At 43.0% G+C, this 25,526-nt stretch overlaps 1 protein-coding gene and 1 long non-coding RNA gene across 4 annotated transcripts in view; one reads left to right on the top strand and one right to left on the bottom strand.

Moving 5' to 3' along the window:
• Rerg (RAS-like, estrogen-regulated, growth-inhibitor) overlaps positions 1-25,526 on the top strand; it is a 108,475-nt gene that overhangs the window by 29,620 nt on the left and 53,329 nt on the right. The window lies entirely within an intron of this gene.
• LOC120102419 (uncharacterized) lies at positions 571-25,315 on the bottom strand. 2 transcript variants are annotated; one of them, XR_005504024.2, is made up of 3 exons: positions 25,174-25,312; positions 24,734-25,031; positions 571-3,567 (listed from the first exon to the last, which is right to left on the bottom strand). It is a non-coding gene; the product is annotated as an uncharacterized LOC120102419 (long non-coding RNA). The 2 variants fall into 2 exon arrangements; XR_010065990.1 differs by lacking the exon at positions 571-3,567 and having other exon boundaries at positions 17,154-25,031; positions 25,174-25,315.

The following is a 25,526-nucleotide window of genomic DNA, read 5'->3' as shown; positions in this document are numbered from 1 at the left end:
CTCGTGCTACTGAGAAGAATGATCGACCTTGAATTCACAGGAGGAAATGGGAAAATTTGAAGACAGCATGTGTGGGAATATATGAAGTCTAAGAGTTCATACACATGTCTCTCGTGAACCTCCCTGGTATCAAGGCCAAGCTTTTAGCTGACGTTGGTGATAGCCAGAAGGTATTCACTTTTGGATCTTTCCACGAAGTCATAAGGACAGATGTGCCAAGAAACCCCTTTTGTCTTTAAACAAAACAAAACAAAACAAAACAACAAAACACAGCTATTTCTGGCCCTGACTTTCAGTGAAGGCCATGTGAATCTGTCTCTCTGAGGACCCTTTTCTAATCCTCCAGCCATGAAATAATTTATCTACCTAATGCTTAATTGTTACTTGCCCTAAGCCAGTCTCTGCCTGGGGCTCTGGGGATACAGCAATGAGCAGGCTGGTTGAACTCAGTGGAATTTGTCTTGTAAAAATTATATATATATATATATATATATATATATATATATATATATATATATATATATATATATATATTGCAGAAAGCTAATAGCTATAGCACATAGTGTTTCCAAAGCGATGTCTGTAATAAGCAAAATAAAGGGATGGCACTGAGAAGAGAGCGTGGGCATTTACAGATTTGCACAGAGTGGTCAGAAAATATTTCAGTGGCAACAGGGACCTTAATTGCAGTGTCTGAAGAGAGCCAGGGAATAAATAGATAGTTAATAGTTTCCACATGCAAAGGGAACCCCAAGGGTAGAGGTCCTGTATCTGCAAAGGGGATGGCCAGCTGAGGGCACCAGAGTGGTTCAGAGAGAAGGGAAGAGGTGGGAGGGAGACTTTTTGGACTGCAGGGCAGCTCTTCCTAGAACAGGATGCAAGGCCACGGAGTATGTCAAGCAGGGGGTGAGTGAAGTGGCTTGCATCTGATAGTGCTCCCGTAACTTCTAAATGTATGATGTGTTTGCAGGGGTGAGCTCGAAGACAAAGGTTAAAAAGACACCCTCTTGGAGACTCCTGCCATTACATGCAATAAACTTAGAATGACTCCATCACCATAGAAGGTCCTGATGGAATTCTGAGCAGGAGGGACCGCATAGGAGCATCTGTTTTTCTTTTGTTTGTTTGTTTTTTTCCCCCAAATGATAGTATCTATTGTTTCTCTGTGAGGACATGGTGGCCCAGAACATTATCTTCCCTAAGAAAGTGACAGGAGGGTCAGTAGACCCCTCCTTTTGCCCAAGAAGGATGTCTTTGTGCTCTATAACCTTAGCTGGAAATGTCCGTTAAAGGAAGCAGAAATCTGCTGGTCATTGCTGTATGGAAATGCAGGTCCAAAATGGAGCACGCAGACTATCTCCACCTGTAGGTTGAGCGCTTGATTAGAGATGTAGGAACTGCTCAGGGTAGGATCCAGCCAGGACCAGTTCCCAAAAGTCACCCCTTTTCAGGGAAATACTTTATACTGCCTGACCGGGGCATTTGTGCATGCCTGGTAGATTGAAGGAAAGTCGGGTCAGGAAGCATTATGCTTTTGTGTGACTTCATGGATGTAGTTGTAGAGACCCTATGACCACTTCCAAGTAGCAATGGTTACCAAAGCTTGGATCTCTGGCCAAGTGAACTTTCTTGTTTCCCCAAAGCCTAATCTAATAGAACATGCTTATCTCTGTACCAAGAAGCCATAAAATATTGGTGGAAATATGTGATCACTGTACCCAGTAGGGAGGTGTAGTAGGAGGTTATACCCTTTATTTGACCACTAGCTAAACTTGTGACCTTAGTGAAGGTTTATTTATTTATTCCATCCGCTCGAATAATTACTGTTCATCCTTCAAATATTTCCTGTTTAGGGACCCAGTCCTGTTCTGGCTCTGGTACTGGATAACCTAGCACATTGGTCTCCGTTCTTATTCTCCAGACCCTCATTAAACTGCTATTTATGTATTTTGTGACAGTGCAGAGATCACTATGCAGTCTTATAAAACTGTACTTAAGATTCACTTCTGTGGAATTCACTTCATACAAAACTCAATAAAAAGCCTCAGTGTGCTCAGTCTCCCTGTACAAACCAGTCAAGTAGTCAAAAGGTGATGACTATTCATTAGCCTCATTTGCATATGCACCCAACTCAGACTTTCAGGTTAAAGTGCTGGCAGCTTAACCAAAGCTTAAGACCTTGGACCTGGCGACCCTGCTGGCTTCCAGTGCAGTGCTACTTGGTCTGTGCTGACTGTAGTTGTGTGGGTGTAGCCAGCATCTGTTTCTGTTTGGGACTCTGTTTACTTGAGGACACATGATAAACTTTGCCCTCCCCCAAGAAGAGTGTCTTTTACCTACTGTTCAATATTGTCCCTCCATCTTTTTTGTTGTCTGGAAAGCTGGCTTCACCACCTCTCAAAGGTCAATTTTTAACAGTCTATTTTTACTGCTCTCTTCAAAAAGTGATGTTAGTCCCAGCTCCCAAGTTGGCCTCAGTTAGTGGAAAAGTCCTCCGGGGTTGAGGCTGGACTGGTGAGAGCTGACCCAGACAGTCCGACTATCTCCGTGCGGATCTTAATTGGAACCAACCTCTCTCCATGCTAATGTTTTCTTCATAGGAAGGAAAGGAGGACGCCAGAGCCAGTGTCCAGCCCCATGTCCATTTTCTGCTCCCGGGTGAAGTTAACAAGGAGCCTTTCCTGGGTATTATGTATTGGCTGGGAATCTTTTGACTGTCCCCAGGGCCATCCACTTGTCCCAGCTGCTCCATTAATCTCTGGGAAATCCCCGGCGCTGCAACTGTCACTGTGTAATTAAATGCTCTGTTATTTTCTGCATGGCCCTGTACTTTGGCAGCATGTTTTTATTAAGAGCGGGGCCTGTTATTTGTCATTTGCCCCATATGGCTGTGAAGTAGCAGCTTCGTGATGTCTCTGCTGTGCTCACGTCTTCTGAATTAAGCAGTTTTCTCTTCGCTCTTTCCTTCTCCTTTTATCCTTCCTTCTATTCATTGATATAAACACACAAATACAGGTACACACACACACACACACACACACACACACAGACAAACACAGAGAGACACACACAGAGACACACATATATAGACACACAGACAAACACACATACACATAGAGGCATGCATACAGATCTACACATACACAGACAGAGACACAAATACAGCTTGTGTGTACAAGCACACACATACACACACATACAGACACACAGATATACATGCACACACACACACACACACACACACACATTTTGTTTTGTTTTGCTTTTGATGGGGTACGATTCTGTGCAGCCCTTGCTGACCTGGAACTCGTTCTGTAGACCAAACTGGCCTTGAACTCAGAGATCTGCCTGCCTCTGCCTTCTGAGTGCTGGCTTCAAAGTGTGCACACACCTTTCCTGTACACAGCACTGGGTTTCATATGGTTGTGCACAGTACAGTCTGTGATGTTCTTGGTCCATGCCTTTGGTCTCTGGATTTTCTTGCTCATCTTTCTTACTCAAAGCCAGATTCCCCAATGCATTAGGTCAGCATCAACTGGTTTCTTTTACTGTTTTTTTCCTTCTAACCTAGGATGAGAAGGAAATTAAATTCAGTACATTAAAATTAAATGTGCAGTCATGTGACCATCACCCATAAGGTTAATCTTTAACTCGAGCACATAACCCACAAATATCCAGATTCTACAAACCGTACCAAGTTCTGAATAAGGGAAACAAAAACTATTTAACTTCCTGATGTTGTCATTATTTGAGTCACTTCTTAGCCGTCATAACAAAGGCCGCCATACCCTGATTGAGCGAAAAGAGCTTAAAGTCAGTATTTTTACCTGAAACAAACCTTTCTCTTGTGACCTCCAGTCATTGCTCAAAGACAGTGCAGTGGCTTCCACACAGCTGGGGAGACTTCTGTCCCAAGATGCGTTTCTTGCTTTGGTGGGAGGCGACGGGTCCCTAGAAGCAAATGGCCTGCTACTCTGAATTAAGGACAATCTCCTCCCTACCCCCACAAAGAAGCTTTCCCACCTATAGTAAAAACCTTTGTCCATTGGTGCTCAAGCTTCGAGGGGGCACTGCAATTATGTTTAACCACACCCAAGGCTGCTGGGAGGTGCGGGACTGGGGACGGGAGTGAGGAAGTCCACATTCCTGAGGAGAAAGGACTAAAAGCCCCTGCTGCTATTACAAGCCCTTACATAGCCAGCAGTTGGATTTGACATCTGTCTAGAAATCTCATTTTCTTAAAGGGAGGTGGCATCAAGGAGCAGAAATGCTTGTTCTCTGGGATCAGATCTTGGCAAAATTGGACCCTGCCTCCTCTTGGGGTCTCAGTTCTCTTATAAAAAAAATCAAAATAATGCCACTCATTCCATATATTTGTCATTTGGTTTTTTTTTAAAAAAAAATGTCCATGAAGTGTATGGTCAGAGTGAGGCACATCCTAATGACTCAACACATGGGGGCTATGCTTAAGGTGGTGTCTAGAATGGTGACTGCCAAAGCTCTCCTCTCTCTCTCCCACACCCCCTCAGTGCCCACATGGTTGCACAGATGGGTGTGTGTTCATGTTCTCATCCACCATGGTCTTACATGGTTTTCCTTCTAACCATGGCAACTCTCCCTTTGACAGATTGGTTGGTAAGAGTGTTATCTATCCAGTGATTTTCATCTTGCGTTCTAGAGCAATCGAAGTACAATAAAAGGAACCAAGCAGATAGTCAAATAACCTTTCTAGTGAGTTAACTAATGAGAGTATCTTGCTCTGACAAACAGTATGCCTACTTGAGAGACCAGCAGGTTCAGAAAGGGAAAATGCTGTAAACCAGTTTTGTAAAGGCAGAGATTGGGAGGGAGGGAGGGAGGGAGGGAGGGAGGGAGGGAGGGAGGGAGGGAGGGGAGAAAACAATAAAGATCTCTCAAGTGCCTGTAATCTGGGATGGAAGGGCCTTTGTGTCCTGAGGGCACGAAGTTTTGTTCACAAAACTGAACTGAATTCCCACCTTGCCAAACTCACAGAGGAATCAACTGAAAGTCAAACCCAGCATCCTACAGCATTCCCTAGATCAGCTCAGCATTTATTGATAGTGTCCTAGTGATTCAGTCATGAGCCAGGGTGGGGACCCAGGGCCTAGCACAGTGCCTGTCTTAGGTTCTTACCCACAGGAACTAAACAGATGCTTGCAACTCTATAACCGAACCTTTTATTCATCACTCCTGAGAATAAGAGCAAATCACAGTGTTTCCCCAATACTGAATTAGTCATTCCCACAAGGCTTCAAAACAGGCAAGAGCAACTAACTTGTAGTTTCAGGGAATGAATCTTTGTTATTACTTATTTGTGCCATAAATCAGTCTTCTCTATCAAAGAAACACACTCATAAGTTCTCAGAGTTTTTAGAAAGTCTCAATACTATGTGGGATGAAAATGGTGCTGTATTGGGTAGAAACAGAGCTATGGATTGGCTGTTACCACTAAGTGACCATTGAGATGCCTTATTACCCTGGACAAAGAAGAGAGATGGCCTGTGACTCTTTCAAGTAGGGATTGGCTATTTGATTCTCTCAACCATTGCTGTAAAGTTAACTGTTGGTCTCAGTGTAGAACTGTACAGTGCTCACACGATAAGGGCAAGAATCCACGTGAATCATGGTAACCTTTCCTAGATATGACTGGGTTCATGATGGATGGGGAGGTGATGGAAGGGGAAGGACAAAGTTTGTATTAATTCCATCCCTCATTCCTATTGTGGAAGCTACTAATTTTAATCAATCGCTCCTCTCATCGCTGTACCAGACACTGATTCAGACTGGAGAAATCCAACATGTCAGAGAATACAGACATGAGCGGCCCAGTGGCTTCAAAAGTGTGTGGCTTCTATCTCAGGGGACCAGAAATCAAAGCAAGGAAAGAAAATAGAGCCAGACTATACAACTGAAGTCCTGAACCCCCCCTCCCACCGCAAGAGAATCATTTCCTTCAGATATGTCTCACCCTCAAACATAGGAGCCCGTGGGTAGCACTTTACATCAAAACTACAACACCACCTCTCACCCAAACTTCAGAGCTTATCGGTTCAGGTTGAGACAAGAAGCAATACACTTGCTGATTGCTTCTAGAGCACCATACAGGGAAATTTCTAGAAGCTAATCTTTCAACAGTGTTCCTCAAGGGGTGGAAAGGATGCTTCTTATAGATTGACACTGATGATTATTATGAGGTGGATGACTGCTCCCGGCTCAGGAGTGCATTCCCTCAGGGAAATAGTTCGCCTCTTCCCTTTAAGGATGTTAAACTTGGTGGCGTGAACTGTGTGTGCCTAAGACCCACGCACTACAGGACAAAGTACCATTTATATTACATTTTTGTAATGCATGAGAAGTTACCCCCTAAGTTTAGTGATATATTATCACAGATTTTTACACAACAGGAGTCTACACTAAGCTTAGATATACTTAGTTATATGCTAAGATCAGTTACTGTTTGCTCTTTGTACTTATGTATGAAAAAAATTTCGAGTCCATTTGTGGTTTAAAGATTTATTTTTTATTTGTTTGTGTGTGGGCACAGCACACCTTTAAATAAAAAAAAGCCACCAACATTAAATCCTTCTCGTAACTTGGTGATTCAGCATTTGAGTTATAGTTTATCTGGAAACAGCGCTTTGTAATTTGTTTTCTCTGGAGTATGAACTCCTCTAGGAAGGGTCAACCCCCTGCTGAGACTTCCGAGGCTGGATTACCATAGGAAAGTAATCAAACAAACAGAGTTATCATAGTTGCCATAAACCTTGCCTCTCCCTCTGAAAAGCATGAAAGAGATATGCATATCAGTGTGAAGAGATGATGAATTCTTAGATTATGCTAGTCTTAGGCTAGCAATGAGCAGGTCAAATTGTCTTCTGGGTAATTTATTTGAGGTTGGGGTATTCACAAGCAATGGTTTAGGAACACCTTCCATTTACAAAGAAATTATGTAGTTTGTATTCTATATTCTAGTTGTTGAAGCAAGGAAGAAATTGGGTCTACTTCATGTCTATTCTGGAAATTGTAGCAATTTCCTTAAGAGCTAAGTGTCTTAGACCAATACGCTTCAGGTATTGAGGGGGTAGGGGCTGTAGGCACATACACTTTCCTGTGACTTTGATGTCAGGAAAGGAAATCAGAAGTGGGAGAGCAATGTGGAGGTAATCTATGCCATGCTTAGTCTATGCTTGACAAATTGCTGGTGTGGTTTGCTGATCATTTCCTTCCTACTACTATATTAGGATATTTTGAAAAATAGAGTTATTGTAAAGTGGAATGTCCCTTTCTTTGCCTGCTCTCATTCTGATGATAGGTTACATTATGCCATCTGAAGACTCGTAAGTACTTCAGACAGGTTCTGAAAGAGCCCCCAAGGGCCAGGTAAGAAGTACAAGGGAAATCACTTTGTCACCCACAAAGACTGCAATATTCATCTTTTATAATTCGTCTCCAACTGTCTGGAGAACACACCCTCTGTCAGTATGATTTGCTACCATTGGGTGCTATTACATTCATCATTTCAAATCCACTGTGTCCCTGAGTTTATAGCTTGTAATAACAATCAAGGTTTCTACATTCTTGCTAAATGAGGCCCAACATGATCCAATAATGTGCTTTGGGAAGGTTTGCAGGGTTAAAAAAATTCAGATATTCTGGTTTGAAGCATAACCTTTAGTGTTTCTTTATTGGATATCATTTCCTTTTCTTCTTAAATCACCTAATTTAGAAAAGTAACGTCTCCTGCAGAGGCAAGACCGTCTTCCACACAATATTAGTGTTACATGCAAAGAAATGTCTTCCCTTCTTGTTGTCACTAGACACTCAGTCTGTTCGTCCCCTGTGCACTCAGAATTACCACCTGTCCCTCATGTACTAACATCATGTGCACATTATAAAAATATGAAGGATTAGAGACGTAGTTGAATTGGTAGAGTGCTTTTGCCTGGCGTGCAGGAAGCCTTGTGTCCAATCTGCAGCACAGCACGAGACCAAGCACCCGGATGTAAATCTGCAATTCCAGCACAGGGGAAGTAGAGGCAAGAGAATCAGTCAGAAGTTCAAGATCATCCTCAGCTACACAGCAAGTTCAAGACCACCTGGGGATACATGAGAGCCTGCCTCGACTTCCACCCTTCAGAAAAGATAGGTAGACAGACAAACAGACAGAAAAACAGAGAGCCTGCCTCAACTTCCACCCTTCAAAAGAGATAGGTATATAGATAGGCAGACAGACAGAGACCCTGCCTCAACTTCCAACCTTCAGAAAAGATAGGTAGACAGACAGACAGACAGACAGAGACAGCATGCCTCAACTTCCACCCTTCAAAAAAATAGGTAGATAGATAGATAGATAGACAGAGAGCCTGCCTCAACTTCCACCCTTCGTTAAAGATAGAGTGCCTGCCTCAACTTCCACCCTTCATTAAAGATAGACAGACAGACAAATAGACAGACAGACAGACAGACAGAGAGCCTGCCTCAACTTCCAACCTTCAGAAAAGGATATTAAAATCAGTGCACACAAGTTTGATCAGTTCTTTCTTATATCCCTTTGGTGACTTGTAATGAGGATGAGTAGACAGATACAAGAACATGAAGGGACTCCTCCCTGCCCCCCCCAACCGTGCTCCTTGTTGCCTTCTAACTTGACTCGTGTGTTGCTGGCTGCAAGGAAAATCAGGTGGGTTTTCATGAATTCACAGCACACATTTTCCTTTTTGAAATGTTACAGAAATACCAAGTACTTGCGTATAGGTCCCTCCTTCTACTCTGTATGGACAGCAAGGAGATGCATCGAGTATGACTCTGATAAGGCTGGGCGTTCTTCCCAGTGGAGTTCAAGGCAGGTTAAGCCCCAAGCACATGGCAGTTTGGGATGAGTCAGGAGAGTCAGAATGTTCCTCTGCTTTCGAGCACCTGGTGCCTTTTCTGATCTGAGATACACAAAAATGTCTCTCTAAAATAGCAGGAGAAAGCCTGTTTCTTAAAGCGGAGATATGCTAATAGATTCTGGTTTCCTGACGTCTCAGAATACAGATTGTGAAATGAACATGCTGTAGGCAGAAAACTCTATGTACCGTCATGAAAAATATTCTTTCTAAGCAGGAAGTTTGGACTGAATAGCATATTTCATGTCTCCATTGATTTTTCTTTCCATGGAAACTGAGATAAATGTCTGTTTTTTGGCTGCCAAAACCAAGACTTTTTGTATACATGTGTATATGTGTACCTGTATGTGAGTGAAATGATAAAAACCATTTTAAAGGTAGCTTGATTTCATATCTGTAAGTGTTAAAGTTCTAAACTAAGTTGAGAAGTCAGATTTAATATTCTTTATACTCTGGTACGTGGTAGATCTTAATCCACTTAAGTTCTCCTCCTGGACTCAGTGTCGATTTGAGATCCTAATGATACCAGGCATAGACGCATTCTCCGGACCATGAACGCTGATAATGGGTTATTTTCTGGGACATCTCAAGGACGTGTCAGAGTTTGGGTCTTAAAATTGCCTTCTCTCCCATCCCACCTTTTAGTGATGTTTGGGACAGAATGCCACACTAACACTTTCTTAAAGTGGTAAGTGCAGGTGAGTGTTTTCAGGGCTCATCCGGTTGTCACATGTGCAGTCGACGTTCCTTCTGCCATTCTGAAATCAACACGAATATGGAGAAGCCAGATGCCTTGCAGTCCAGAGCTTTATAGTTGAAATAGTAATTTTCTTCTCTCTCCCAGAACTCTTGCTACCTTTGGTGGTTTTAAATGAAGACAGAAAAAATAAAGGCATTTGCCTCACGATGCTGGGTATAAGTCCTAACTCAGAGGTTTGACCTCTGAAACCATTTTTTTTTTTTTTTGCCTACTTCTGTCCCCAGGTCTCTTTACGGTTAAGGCTTAAGGAGAAGTTATTTGGTAAGGATAAAAAGTTCTTTCAGCAGAAACCCAGGAGAACCAAAGATTTACATATTTTTAATTATATATGACTGGATATGTCCGGATAAGGGTAAGTATGTGTGCCCATGGAGGCCAGAAGAGGAAGTAAGAGTCCCTGGAGCCCATAGGAGTGGCTTTACCCTGCAGGATGTAGGTGTGGGAGCCAAACTTCAGTCCCCTGCAAGAGCAATGAGTGCTCTCAAGCTTCGATGACCCTTTTGATGGTCCTGGATGATCCTTTTCAAACACCACTTAGACTGTTTTCTGTTGTTGTGATAAAACACCAGCGATTGGGTAAATTATGAGTAAGATAGGCTATTTTGGGCCAATGTTTTTGGTTCTAAGAGGATGGTTCTGGCTTCGGGCATAGACATTCTTTCTAGGTCATAATCTTGTTAAAAAAAAAAGCAATTGAGTTAGAACAGAAAAAAATATGTCTGAACTCTTACGGTAACTAAGCTATTCCTTAATAACTGTAGTATTCTCTCAATTCCAGTAGAGCATCACCCCTCTCTTAAAGGTCTCCCCTCTTATACCTTTATAATTGACTTAAATTTCAGCATGAATTTTAGAAGGCTCATTCAAACCATATCAAAATTTAATCTGTTGCAGACTTTTCCCCCACCGAGGCACAATTGTGTCAGGGACTGTACTTTGATTCTTCAAGAAACAGGAAATGAATTTCCAGAGGGCCCCTGATGGTGATCACCACGACATTCTCTAGTTTCCTCTGTAAATAGCAAAGCCGTGAGGTCATGTGTGACAATGATCTCTGAGGACATCTCACAGTAATGTGGCTTCACATCTTACCTTCTTTCTCCTTGTCCTTGTCAACTTATGCAGCACTCCCGCTATCCAGGTATTTCCTTTGGTCTTACATGGATGGAGAATAGGTTTGCACAGGGCTAATAAATAAATCTTCACACTTCCTAAATGCTTAAGGTGTCCCAGAATATTTCTGATACATTTACATATATTCACCAGCAACCATAACAACCTTTGAAAGAGAAATATTGACCCCACCCACTGTGGCACATACAGGTAGGGAAACAGTTGAAAGAGGTTAGGCATCCTATCCAAGACTATCCAACTAGTAAGTGACAGGCTGGGACTGTAAGCCAGTATCAGGGACTGCCAGCATACCGCAATAACTTGTCAACAATAGCCCATTCTTCCTTAAATCTGCAAAGCACAGTCACCATCGACTTTGATAGACAAGACCTCCTTGAATACAAAGAGGAGAATGAACTTTGCCTAACTTTGGATCAAATATGGTATTTCATAAAAAGCACGCTGCCCTTAGTACTTCATCTCCTGTTTAGATTATTAAGGTTTTCCTTCTTCCTTTTTCCTCAGTAGGAAAAAAAAAACCTGCTGACTGTTGAGTTCTTGGATAAAAGCCACATGACTTAGTCATTCTCAGACTCCCTGGGGGCCTCTAGTGTCCTGGGTAGACAGAAGGCTTGTCATGTACTGCCATATTGTTTGCTAGCTCTGAAGGAAATTGGAGTTTTGGCTGCAGAAGGTGAAGCCAAAGCATGGCATTAAAAACTATTGATGCCCGTGTTTGGTTTCTTGCTAGCTAAAGAGGTCTCCGCACCGGGAGAGAGGGAAAGGATCGGAAAACAACCAAGTATTTGTCTTCAGAAGACTCATGACTACCAATCATCTGTGCTTGCTTGCAAGAACCGAGATTTGGAGAGCCCATGAAATAGCTTCACAGCTAGTAGCAGCATGGCTGTGTGGTCTTTCTCTGGTCTGGAGCAAGGATGTTAGACAAGCCTTCTTTCCATTCATTAAGTGGGGGTGAGGTGGGAGGGGTGCCATGTGTCCTGTACCAGGTACATCAAAACCAGGAGAAGCTCCTGCCAGGGGAGCCAGGAAACAAGCGGACAGATGAGCCACAGGGCTTTGTCGCTGTTATTTTGTTTTTTAATCAATTAGTCATGTAAGAGATATGTAATAGCCCTGCTGGTCCCCAGTGGGGGGTTGGGGGAGGGTGGGGTGGAGGAGGTGTTTCCATTTGTTGATTTCAGCCAGTGCAACTTCTGTCTCAGGGCCAGGGAATCCAGTCAGGGGGTCCCCTGGATGATTTATTAGGTCTGTCTCCTGAGTGTGGTGGGTGTTGTCTTTTGAACATTCTTGGCCACAGAGCTCAGAGCTACTGCCTGCAGGAAGCTGGGCTCTAGTGTTGAGCCTGTGAAGAGAAGCCAGGCCCTTGGCACATCATAGCCACAGCCAGTTCCAAGCCCTTTCCACTGAGGGCCTCTGTTGGCGTCTTACTCCAGAACAGAGGGCTTTCTGGGGAAGGCTCCCGGGGCAGTAGATGACACAAGGCACATTATCCCTGAGTCTCTACTGGGTGTGTCCAGTGGACCCCTTTCGTGTTGCAAATAGGACTCATCTTTCTTTCCGATTGGACAATCGCAGCTTTTGATTCATTTCGCTTATCAGTCTTTCCCAGTAAAATTCCAAGGCCTCAGTCTCTAGCACAGTGGGGTTCTATGTTTGTCTGGGCTCTGCTGTGTTGTCGTCTGTGACTTTTAGTATTTAGAGAAAGTTAGGATTTTAGGAAAGAAAGTCACTCTTCTTTAGTCTCCTGTTGCTTTCCTATAAACCACTGGGATGTGTGAATCTCACGGCTCAGTCTGCTCCTTCTCAAACTTCTAAATTCAGCACCCCTGCCTCCCACTTGCTCTCTGTCCTGATCCCTGGCCCTGGTGGCCCGGATCCAAGCACGAGAAGAAGTCTTATTTCCTGTTCTCCATGTAAAGTTGGGTGGCTCTTCTTGAGTTCCTGGTACATGGTAGATAACAAGCTGTGGTGATATTTTGCAGCACACACTGTGTCTTTGCTCTGTCGTTTTGCTTTCTCTGTGGATTGGTAACTTTGCCGGTGACAAGTGGTGAATCACTGTTGTGGCTTTCAGTGATGGCAACCGGAATGAGAAACCCTGCAGGCATTTTCACACATGTCTCTTAATGTCTCGGTATTTTGGGATGTTACATGGCAGCCAGCAAATGTTTCCTAACAAAATTTTTGAGGGGGAAAAATTGCAGTCTACATATGGAGGATAACATATTCGAGAGAATAAGCCAAAAACTTCACAAGGTTTTGGTATACATTCAGAAAAATCTATGTTTTAGTTGGAGCAACTGGGGGTAAACAATGACTTTGGACCAGCTCCAGGCACCTCACCCTCTCAGCAGTGACTGATGACAGGGGTCATAATGCATTTCTATATCCCAGTTTGGTCAAGTACAAGAGATTTGGACTTCATCAAACTTGGCCTTTTGGTCTTCTGAACCATTTTTGAGACATCAAAACGTCGTGGCTGATTACATATGATTGCATGAGCGCTGTCTTTAGAATGCATTGGACTAACTGGAGGGCAATGGTAGAGTTGCACCTTCTCCTCAGATAGCGGCAAAGTAAGTGCTATGACCTCGGATGCCAGCATTCCGAGCTCACACTCATTCTCCCCACTTACCCTGCCCCCAGCGCATACATCCTCTCCTGTCCAGGCCCCTTTTCCATTTGTTTCTGCTGCTAGTGTCCAACTAGGACAAATGTAGTAACAGACCTCTGACTGGGTCAGGGGAAGCAATCCTATACTGGGCCACATAGAAGCCAGATGAAACAGTCATTTAGAATATTAACACAGGGAGATTCCAAAGTGTGTCTCTGGAAGGGTCTGTCCTAAACGCCTGTCCCCAGCAAAAAGACAGAGACTTTAACATGGGGAAGACTTTTGGGATTGTTGTTTCCGAGGGTGTTAGGGAAACATGTTCTCCCCTCTCTCCTCCCTTTCTCTTTCCTTTTACTCCACAATGAGCAATTCTACTCTGTCACACTAATGCCACCATTGCTGTGGCCCCTCTACGGAAAAGCAATGGGTCTCGCTGGTCACAGGTTGAGACCGCTCACTCACCATGTAGCTGGGGATGGCCTTGAACTTCTGATCTTTTGGCTTCCCAATCACAGAGTGCCGGATTACAAAACGCATCCTCTTTCCCTACATTGACCTGATTTTTTAAAAAAAATATTATTTTTATTTTTAAATTTTATATGTGTGTGTAACTGCATGAGTCTTTGGTGTGTCAGATTGGTGGTTTGTCCAGACAGATCACACCAGGCCAGCACAGTTCCACAGGGGAGAGGTTTATTAGGGGTAAGGACAAAAGGGGAAGGGGGATGAAGAAGAAGAAGGAAAGAGAGAAAAGGTCAGAGGATGCTGCCTTTTATTTGGATCGTGACGTAACGCACAGGCTGCTGCCCGCAGGTAAAGGTGGGCAGGTGAACCAGGTGGATGCTGGGAATGTATGGCATTTTCCATGGCAACAGATGCAGGGGTCATTTCATGGTCGCCTAGGGGTGACATCACCATCGTCTGGATTTGGAGCCGGTAAAGCCAGTTCCTGACTGTAAAGCCAGTTCCTGACTGTAAAGCCAGTTCCTGATAGTGTCTGTGTCTGTGACTGCAGTGCCCGTGGAGGCCAGGAAAGGTCGTCCGATCCCGGAACTGGAGTTACAGGCAGTTGTGAGCTGCCTGACGTAGGAGCTGGAACTAGCTCTGGTCCTCCGTTAGAGCAGTGAGCTGGTAACACCACTGAGCCATTTCTCCAGCCCAGCCTGGTTCTTTAAAGCACAGTGTAACTCTAGACTCGAAGATGATGATTGTAGTGACAGAGAATCTTTTCAGATAAACACATTTTTTCCACAACCCAGACATCCCTTTGTTGAATATACTACATACAGTTTGAGCACTTTCGAGAGTGTATCTGCTCTGTGTCCTGGATGAAACTCTCGGGGGATTACAGATGTCAAACTCTCCGTTCATACAGTCACTTGATTTATCGTTGTGATTTGGTCCTTGTAGGATGCCCTATTTTTCTTTATTGTCCTACAGTGGAGGAAATTTAGGCTTAAATATTGTGGTGTGTGTGTGTGTGTGTGTGTGTGTGTGTGTGTGTACGCACGCTCACGCACTACAGTTAGTAAGAGTTGAAATTAAAATTAAGAAATTACGACTATACAAGTATAAAATTAAGAAAAAAGGGAGTGTTGTTTTGGCTTTTTTCCCAGAGTGCACACTGATTATTTATGATACTTTATTTTACACAGTATGTGTCAGTTCCATTCATCTGTGACCTGGTTTTAATGCTCACACTTCTAGCAGTGAGTCAAATGAATAGAAAACCAGCAGATATTGCAGTAAAATCAGAGGTGTTGTTTTCAGTGGGATTGGAGGTAGCTTGTTACAGTTAGGAGAATGCATGAAGTGAACAAGAGAAGGCAGATCCTCTCTCAAAGCTAACTTCATTGTGAAATCAAGTTCTCCTCAATGCTTATGTGACATATTGACAGCACCGCACAGGGGGAGCGTCTTTTCCTCTAGGATCTGTGAGGCTGGCTTTTTAAAAACAGCTACCATGGTTGTGTGTCTGCTAGCTTTTAGGCTTACTGTGGAACTGGGGAAAGTCTAATAACACTAGAACAGATTCAAGTACTAGAAACAGCAGTTTGTTTGTTTGTTTTAATGAAAAAAAAAAGCTTCGAAGGTTGTTACAGAACTTTAGTTAGTTCTAAAGGTCTAAACCATCGATTTCAACCAGAGAGAGAGAGACGATCCTTCTGCATAGAATTGTCACTAAGCCAGTTTTGTAGTCTCAGGAGACACCATTGAAAGGCTGTTGTAAGACATGAGTTATTACCTCAGGAGAAGGCCTATCCACAAGGTACTGGTCAGAAACAACCAGTAGTAATTGTTTAATGCCACAGACAAACAGGACAATGGCTGGACATGTGTAAGGTCTACAGAGGTATGGGGAAAGTCTGATATATTCTTGGGCATGTAGTTGGGTACACTCATGTCAAAGCTCTATACATGCAAAGATATGAGAAGACTCCAGTCTTGAACATCGGATGGCCTTGAAGCCATTGATGAGTAAGAAATGAAGACAGATTGACTATGTGAGCACGGAAGGAATGACCAACACATATATAGAGAAGCAGACAGCTGCCTGACCTGAGTGTGACGGGACGAACTTAGGTCCTCTGTAAGAATAGTCTACACTTTTAACTGCTGAGCCATCTCTTTAACCCAAGGACCCAATGTCTTTCAAAATCCACAAGGCAATCCAAAAATTTATTCAGAAACTCAGTGGTCCCCAGATATCTAAACATTATTGAAAAGAAAGAAGAAAAGTGGAGAGTCACATACTCATTCCTAAACATTGTACACAGACATAGTAATCAAGATAATGCAATACTCATACAGGGACTGACATATAGATCAATGGAACAGAATGGTCCAGAAACAACCACCTATATTTAAAGACAATGATCCCCTGAGGTATTAAATATGTCAGTAGAGAGAGCACACTCTCTCCAACTGGTTCTGTAACTACTGACCGTTCACATTGCAAATAAACAAAATGGGGGCTATGTCTCACATTCCAAAATTATACAAAATTTTACTCAAAGTGGCCCATAAGTTTAAATATAAACTCCAAGAAGAAAACCTAGCAGTTGGGACCCAACTTAATTGTATTTCTTAACATATGGGATAAATTACAGATAACAAAAGAGAAAAGTCATCTTGCAAAAATTAAGACAATGCATCAAAGGACATTATTAAAAAAGAAAAAGAACTGAGTATACATATCCCCCATCCAAACCCTTGAAGACTGGAAGCAGGAGGATTAAGAGCTGAAAGCTATCCTTGGCTATGTATCAGGTTTGAGGCTAGCCTGGGTTATGGCTATAGGAGACATTGTCTGAAGAGAACAAAGAGAGAAAGGAAGAGGGGAGGGAGGGAGGAAGGAAAGAAGGAAGCAAAGTGCAACTCATAGACTAAGAGAACATATAGTGGAATGAAATCTTAATTAAGGATATATATTCATAATCAATAAACGTACTTTGTAGCCAGTAATGAAAAAATGAATAACTTGGTTAAAACTGTACAAAGGGTTTAAATTGATTTTTTTCCATAGTAAAGGAGCAGTAAGTGCATGAAACAATACATCATTGGGGACAAAGCAAATGAAAACATTGTAACACACATTCATTTAAAAAATACTGTGACAATATCCATACATAATGCAGAGGAGAGTGTGGGAAACTGGGCTTTGCATGCTAAGGGATTGTAAAACATGGGGCTACTGTGGGAAACAATTTGACAGTTCCTAATAAATGTTGCATGTGACCGAAATATATTCATTATATTCATTCTCTCTCTCTCTCTCTCTCTCTCTCTCTCTCTCTCTCCCTCTCTCTCTCTCTCCCTCTCTCTCTCTCCCCTCTCTTCCCTCTCTCCCCTCTCTCTCCCTCTCTCTCATCGTCCTTCCCTTCCTCCCTCTCTACACACAGACACAAACACGAAAGCAATATAAAGAAAGATCATGTTTACACGCAATGCTCTGAACATATGCTTATGGAGGCAATATTTACAATCATCTGGAAGCTGAAAATAACCAAAATGTCCATCAATAAGTAGATAAACAAAATTGCACACCTATAATTGCACAGAATTTCATTCAGCATATGAAGCAATAAATAGCAATGCATGCTGTGTAGCATGGATGAATCCCGAAAACAGAATGCTAAGTGAAGCAAACCAGTCACAAAGGTCACGTGCTGCATGGTAGCATGTAGGTGGGATGTTCAGAGAGGGCAGAGCAGAGGCAGAGGGGTTAACAGTCGCCTGGGGTGACAGGGAGTGGGGTTGGAATGAGGACTGACTGATAATTGGGTATGAAGTTTCTTTGTGGATGATGAAAACATTGTAAGATTAGATTGTGTGGATACTACACAACTGTGAATATATTAAAAAACATTGATACTTGTAGCAACTTGTATACTCAAGTAGAATAATTTTGTGCTCTGTTAATTAAGTCTACTATATTTTATTTTTAGACAGTGTCTCACTAGGGAGCCCTAGCTGGGAGCAAATTTGCTATGTCAACCAGGCTGGCCTTGACCTCACGGAATCCTCCTGATTCTGCCTCATGAGTGCTTGGATTAAAGGTGTGTGCCACCATGCTAGACTCACCACATCTACATTATAAAGCTATTTGGAAAAATATATTCAGCCCCTAAGGAGTAAGAAGTATTGGTTGTTTTAGTATAATTATTAAAGCATATGAATTACATCTGTCAACATCGATTCCTTATACTAGAATACTAATTATACATATGTGGTGGTTTGAATGAAAATGACCCATAGGGAGTGACAGTATTAGTAGGTGTGGCCTTGAAGGAGGAAATGTGTCACTACTGGGGCGGGCTTTGGGGCTTCAGAAACTCAAGCCAAGCATCATTCTCTTTCCCTGCTTCCTACTAATTAGGATGTAGAACTCTCAGCCACTCTCCAACACCATGTCTGCCTGCACACCGCTCTGCTTCCTGTACCCTTCCATGATGACAGTGGGCTAAACCTGTAAACTGTGAGCCAGCCTCAAGTCAACATTTTCCTTTAAAAGAGTGGCCATGGTCATGGTGTCTCTTAGAAAGTCCTAACCAAGATAACCTATAACCTATTATTTCTTCATGTTAACAGTGATTATCAATAAATCAATTGCACATACTTGGGGCATCTCTGGGACAGTTTTATACATGTTCTCATGTATCGCTGAAGCTTCAGTCACACTGTTCTCCCAGCTTCCTTCTCCCTTCCTTCCCTCCCTCCTAACTCCAGGTTCCCTTCTCAGTCCCGTGTACTCCCGAACATCCTGTGTTATGTGAAACATAGCCTTCTATAGCAGGTGCTTTTGCTGTGAAGGAATGTTGGCTTTTATTGTAAAAAGCTTATTACATCTACTAAGATGACCATACGGTCTCCACCCTTTTCTCTGTGCCTGAGCCATATTTTACATCCTTTGGTCTGTGTATGTTGCCCTAGCCTCCCATCCCTACAGTGAAACCAACTTTCCTATTCATGATATGTGATCCTTTTAACTATCCTTTTTAAAGTTCAGTTTGCAAGGGCTTTAACTATGTTCTTTGTGTCTGTGTTTACCAAGGGTCTAGACTGTTTTCTCCTTCTGTTTCTTTTTCTTACTGTTACGTTCTTATTGCTTTTAGACATTAGGTAATATGGGCTTTGTAGACTGAGTTTAGAAGCATCCTACTTCATGGGATGGTTTGGGGAATATCATTGTTAGTTCTTCTTTGAAAGTCTAGAACAATTCACCAGCGAGATCACCTAATCAGCACATTGTGTTTGATGGAAGGTTTTTATTACAACTTAAATCTCATTATTTATTATCAACTTATTTAGGGTTCATTAACCTTATTAAGGATTCAGTATTTATGGATGATCTTGGTCTAGAAACTTCTGCATTTCTTTTTGATTTTCTAACGTACTGGCATAACATTTTTTAAAACATTCACTAATGATCATCTGTGTTTCAGTGGTGTCTACAATAATACTCTCTGTTTACCCTCTAATTTTATTTATTTTGGTCTCTCATTGTTTTAAGATTAGTTTGGCTGGATGTTGGGCAATTTTTACAATTCTTTTCCATTCTATTTGCTCAACTCTTTGATTCATTGAGCTTTGGTACTTTTTTTTTTTTTTTTTTTTTTTTCGGAGCTGGGGACCGAACCCAGGGCCTTGCGCTTCCTAGGCAAGCGCTCTACCACTGAGCTAAATCCCCAACCCCGAGCTTTGGTACTTTTTTCATTTCTATTTTCATTTATTTCTTCTCTAATCTTTTTTCCTTATACTAATTTTGACTTTATCTGTTCTTACTTTTCTAAGGCCTTGAGATTTATCACTTGGTTATCTATTTGAGATATTTGTTTTAAATGTAGGCATTAGTGCTATGAAATTGTTCATTTAAACAACTTTTGTTTCCATTTTCATTTGATTTTAATTAATTTCTCAATTTCCCTCTTCAGCACATGTTGAAAAGTTCTGTTTTTTAAAAACTAGAGGAGTAAATATGATGCTCTTTATTAATTATCTACATGTTCTATTTTGAGAATGTTTGATCAATAACCTCTATTATTCAGGTGGACTACACTGTGACATTTTGTTAGAATAACACTTACAACATACTTTTGTGTGTGTTCAAGGAAGCGGAAAATTGTGAGTGGGCTAAGACTATGTACTTATAGCCAAGTGATTTTGGCATTCTTAGGCTAACAGATGAGTTAGAGATCGACATATTAAGCGAAAGAAGCCAGACTCAGAAAGACAAATCTCACAGGCTTCCTCTCACACGTGGATTCTAAATTTAAATGTATAGATGTGAGACTAGAGAGTTGACTAAGAGAGAGGAGGGGGAAGCCTAAAAGGAGGGAGAAAGTGAGACTGGGAGACGGTCACAGAGAATTTGTGCTGTGGAAGCTGAAGAGGCTGAAGGAGGTGGGTGTAGGTGGCAAGCAAATGAGCAGGAGGAACAGAGGATTATGGGAGGAACGGAGGATTCTGGGAGAGGGTGGGGGTGAGAGCGAACAGCACCTACGAACATGCGCATATGTGAAATATAGTGTCTGCTTTCTCTTGTTTATCTGGCTGTGGAAGACAACAGCACGAAAAACACAATGAGCAAGCGTGTCTGTGTGTGTGCTTAGAGGACCTTTCGATTTATTCCCAGGAGCTGTCTAGCTGGGTTATCCGATATTTCTAATTTTAGGTTTTTTTGAGGAACCGCCATAGTAATTTATAGAGGGATGCCGTAGTTTACATGGCCACCATAAGTATTTAAGGCTCCTCACACACATCCTTTCAGCAGTTGTTGTTTGTTTAAAATGTAAAACACTGGTCAGGGAAGATGGCTCCCTTGGTGACGTGTTTCCCTTGCGAATGTGAGGAGCTGGGTCCGGAGCCAGTGAAAAACAAACAACAAATGCTTACTGCCTTTAGGATGAAAACCAAACCAAACCAAATGCCAGGCTTTGCGAAACTCACCTGTAATCTGCAAGCTGGGGAGATAGACAGAGGCAGACAGATTTCTGGGGCTGGCTGGCCAATCAGCCTAGCCGAATTGACAAGCCAGGAACAGTCTGTCTTTCAAAATAAGGTGCACGGTGTTCTCGAGAAACAACATCCAAAGTATTCTCTCCATGTTCAAACACACGAGTGCATATATACTCCCCCCCACACACGCACCTACACACACACACACCCCTACATGCAAAGCACAAAACACTTTGCACACCTGGTCTTACATCTGATTGCTCTGAGCTCCTTCTGAGCTCCTTCTTACAGACCCCTGACTTTACGCACACTCATCCACACAGATCTCTTCGTCAGTGACGTGTCTCTTTCTCATGCGGGTGCATATGTGTATATGGCTCCTTTTAATATCCTTAACATGTGGTCTCTGCGAAAAGCAGGAGTTAATCATTTAGAAAGGAAGTCTGACAGTGCCCAGGAATTGGTGTCACATACTTTCTCAGCTAGGAGCTCATAAAAATAAAAATTCTGTATACATAGGGATTTGCTGTGTTAGCATTCTCTAGAAGAATAGAACCAATAAGATATACATGAGAAGTGAGATTAATTACGAGGAATGGCTTACATCATGGATTCCATGGTCAGCTATCTGCAGTTGAAGGCCCACCCAGGAGTCTCATGGGATGGTTCAGATTCTAGCATAAGTGTGAAGGCCTGTGGGCCAGAAGCACCACGAATGGGAGTTCAGTGTCAAGCTCAGAAACAGACAGAAAACTCCTCCTTTCCTTTTCCCTGTCCTAGTCAAAAGGAATAGAGGGTGATCTATTGTGTGTGTGTGTGTGTGTGTGTGTGTGTGTGTATGTATATTTGTGTGTATATTTGTGTGTATATATAGATTTGTGTACATATATGTGCGTGTGTGTGTGTGTGTGCGTATGTGTTTGTGTGTGGCCACATGTTTGCACATGTATTTGTGTTGTACCAGTATCTGGAGACCAGCAGTCTGCCTCCAGTGACATTGCTAAGGATACACAGTAATGGCTCCAGCTTCCTTGGGGTTCTGGAGAGAGAAGTTAGGTCCTCATACTTGCCCAGCAAGCACTTTACCAAGTGACACATCTCTCCAGCCCAGCCGTAGTCTCCTTGCCCAGTCACTAATTCAGACCCTGACTCTTTCTGAAAACATCTTCACGGGCACACCTTAAAATGACAATACTTGGCCAAATATTTCAAGGCAAGGTAATGAGTGCAATTAAGCACCAAGTCCTTGTACAGCCAGAAGGAACGAACGACACATGCCTGACTTTACAAGGTAGCTTTCTCAGAACTCAACGAATGAAATCCCTTTCAAAAGGGTAGTGCTATCTTAATTTGATTTTTTAATTTTTTGCCTTGGTATCTCCTTGACTCACAATCTTCCCTCAGAAGTTGTTAAAATAACATCATTTTCAACACAGAATAGTTTGTATATTAAAATAATATACCCTGAGGTTGGGTTGTAACTCAGCTTGATGAATACTGGTCTTAGGGGTGGGGGTGGGGTGAGGGGTGAGGGTGGGGGGATATACCCTTTAGTTAGTTTGTGTCTTTCTTTCCTATGGCTATGAAGAGACACTATGACCAAGACAACTTATAAGTGAAAGCATTCGATTGGGTCCTGCTTACAGTTCCAGGCAGTGCCTGGAGCAGCAGCTGAGAGCTCACGTCTGATCCACAGCCATGAGGCAGAGGTGAGAGCTTTTGAAACCTCACAGTCCACCCCCAGTTACACCTCCTCCCAACAAGGCCATACCTCCTGATTCTTTCCCACCTGAGAAGATTTTACCAACTAGAAACATCCAAATATGGTCCTATGGGGGCCAATCTCGTTAATCCCCACAGTTATCTCTTCTCCCACCTAACCTCTTGTTTATGTAAATATGATTTCCAACTGACAGTGATGATAACACATTCTTATAGGTCCTGTATTTGGGAAATAAAGGTAGAATGGCCAGGCCCCCTCTCAAATGTATGTAAACACACATGCTCCCACACGGACATGTGAGTGTGTGTGTGAGTGTGTGTGTGAGTGTGTGTGTGTGAATGTGTGAGTGTGTGTATGTGTGTGTGAGTGTGTGTGAGTGTGTATGTGTGTGTGCGCGTGTGTGTGAATGTGTGAGTGTGTGTATGTGTGTGTGAGCGTGTATGTGTGTGCGCACACGTGTGTGTGTGTGTGTGTGTGTAAAACAACATACAAGAAAAGAAGTCACTATACACCTGCATTTCTCTATCTGAAAACTAGGGCAAAACAGTAAAGGGTTGCTGTCTGCTGTCAGCTGACAGACGTGCGTCTGGAAACTGCTTTGCAGAAGCAGAGCAGTTTGAGCAATGCCGTGCTGCTAAGTTAGTGTGTGGCTGCCATCAATCTCCATCAAGCTCCAAGTTGTCTGAAAAGGGAACCTTGTGCTTGAAAAAATGCTCTGAGAGCTGAGCAGCCCTTGTGCACCCGGGCAAACTAATCATGCATCGAAGGGAGTACACTGTACCCGTGACAGGGCAGCAAGAAGGCGACCTTGAAAGGTAAAGTCAACAGTCTCAAGTGTACCCAGTCATCTTATCTCATCTTTTTCCAGTCAGAAAAATAAATCCCCCCGAAGTAATCTACTTACTATCAGTTCCATCACATAATAAAAATATCCTGGGGAGTCAAGGTGCTTCCCCACGGTTCTCAAACCAGAACGGACTGGAGTTGAGATGCAACCTGAGTCTGCACGCTTCTTCAGTGTAGACGTGTTCTGTGTCATCCTGGGACTAACATGGTCAACTGAGCTGTGCCACAGGCTAAATGTGACCTATCGGAACTGAGCTATGTGTCTGAAGCTGCAGGAATTGCAGCCAAGTCATTGTTAAAAAGTCTGGAAAACGGGCTGGGGAGACGATGGCTCAGCGGTTAAGAGCACTGGCTGTAATACCAGAAGTTGTGAGTTCAATTCCCAGCACCGACATGGTAGCTCAAAACCATCTGTAATGGGGACAGATGCCCTCTTCTGGCTTCCAGGCAGAACAGTCACACGTAAAATACATTAGAAAACAAACAACCAGACCAAACCAAACCAAACCAAACATAACACAAAACCTGGAAACAGCACACCACTCTCGGAAAAGTAGATCTTTCTTAGAAAAGTTAGATACTACACTTTTAAAGTGAAACCTTAAAGACTCGTGTATGACAGTGGAGGACCTCGGAATTCCTTGTATAACAGGAGAGATGCTCACAAGACTGACTCGTAATGAAGGGGAAACAGGATAAAAGTAGATTTTGTCTTCTCCTATGGGCATATTTCTCAGTTACCATTCAACTTTCAAAGGACACTCTAAATCTGTATTACGAGTCTGGGGGTCTCTACCTTGATTTGGACAAAGAACCAATGAGGACTATATTAGCCACAGGGAGAGTAGGGAGTAAAGATGTGGGAGGGACCAGAGCAGTCTGACCCTATGTCTTTCTCAACCAGAGGTCTACGTACAGAAAATGCTGTGTTTGGGTGTGGTTTTCATAACTAGCTTATTTTCTAAGTTCAAATCCGTTTCTACCTCCCTTTAAATCTCATCTACTCTAAGTTCCATGATACCCAGCTCATAGGACACCCTACTGCTGGAGTGGATTTATGGGGTTATTTTAGGGGTGCTCCTACAGAGACTGCTCACTGTAGAGTGATGTTTAGTGTGTATCCTGATGACCTGTCATTAGCATGCTCAGTTCCTAGGCCCCATGAAGTCCTGCTAAATCATAAACTCGGAGAGTGGGGCTTGAGCCACGTAGGTGTCAGAAATTGCCAGAAGACAGGTGCTACTGTACTTTAAGAACTGTTCCGGGAGAGGCAGGGCCATACTTACAGTTTGGATCGTGTTTTTCAGTTGTTGAAATCTCTACTCCTGCTCGTTTCTCTGAAGTGCAAACAGGGAGGGCCAGCCCAGAGGTTGGCTCCTTCTTCCCAAAGAGACACGCTCATCCTACCGTGAGTTTCGTCTCTGGAAGGTTCCGGTTTGTCCAGTTGGACTCACTCGGGGGTGAGAGGAAGTCCCCCCAGACATCTTCATATGTGCCCTGCACTTTGCGAGGAAATCTATCTTTGCATTGTCTCCTTGATCAGCCATTCCTTGTTTGGATGGCATCATTTTGTCACCGATGTCCCTAAAGTTAGATGATAAAAAGGCTCGTGAACACACGGAATACGCTGAAAAGCCCTCCCGCCAGCTCTTTGTCAGGAGTATAGTGGTTAAGTATGGCATTCAGAACAATAACGACAGTGATAAATACTCTCTAAACACGGTACCTTAACACTGCATCTTCGATAAAGCCGTTTATCCATGCCAATGCGGCTTTCAAATAGCACGCTTATTAGGGAAAGTGTGCGGCAGAGGTGTCACGGTCACCCTCATTGTCATCGTCATCGTCACCATCACCATCAGGAGGCAGCAGGTCTGGAGCCTGCTGGAAGCAGACGATGATCCTGAGTTGGGCCGCCCCATCCCCTTTGTAGTGCACCATCATATCATGGGATGGCTCCGATTGGGTGAAGTTCCAGTTCCACAGCCAATCGCTGCAAGCCGTAAGGGTGCTCATTGCTTTCGCCATCTTCCAAGCTGCCAGGAACCCAGGGCTCACTCCCGATACTTCTGGCCTCTC

The sequence above is a fragment of the Rattus norvegicus genome, chromosome 4 (assembly GCF_036323735.1).
Source record: "Rattus norvegicus strain BN/NHsdMcwi chromosome 4, GRCr8, whole genome shotgun sequence".
NCBI classification, from domain to species: Eukaryota; Metazoa; Chordata; class Mammalia; order Rodentia; family Muridae; genus Rattus; species Rattus norvegicus.
Note: the sequence above shows the minus strand (reverse complement) of the source record. Positions and strands in the feature narration are given on the sequence as shown.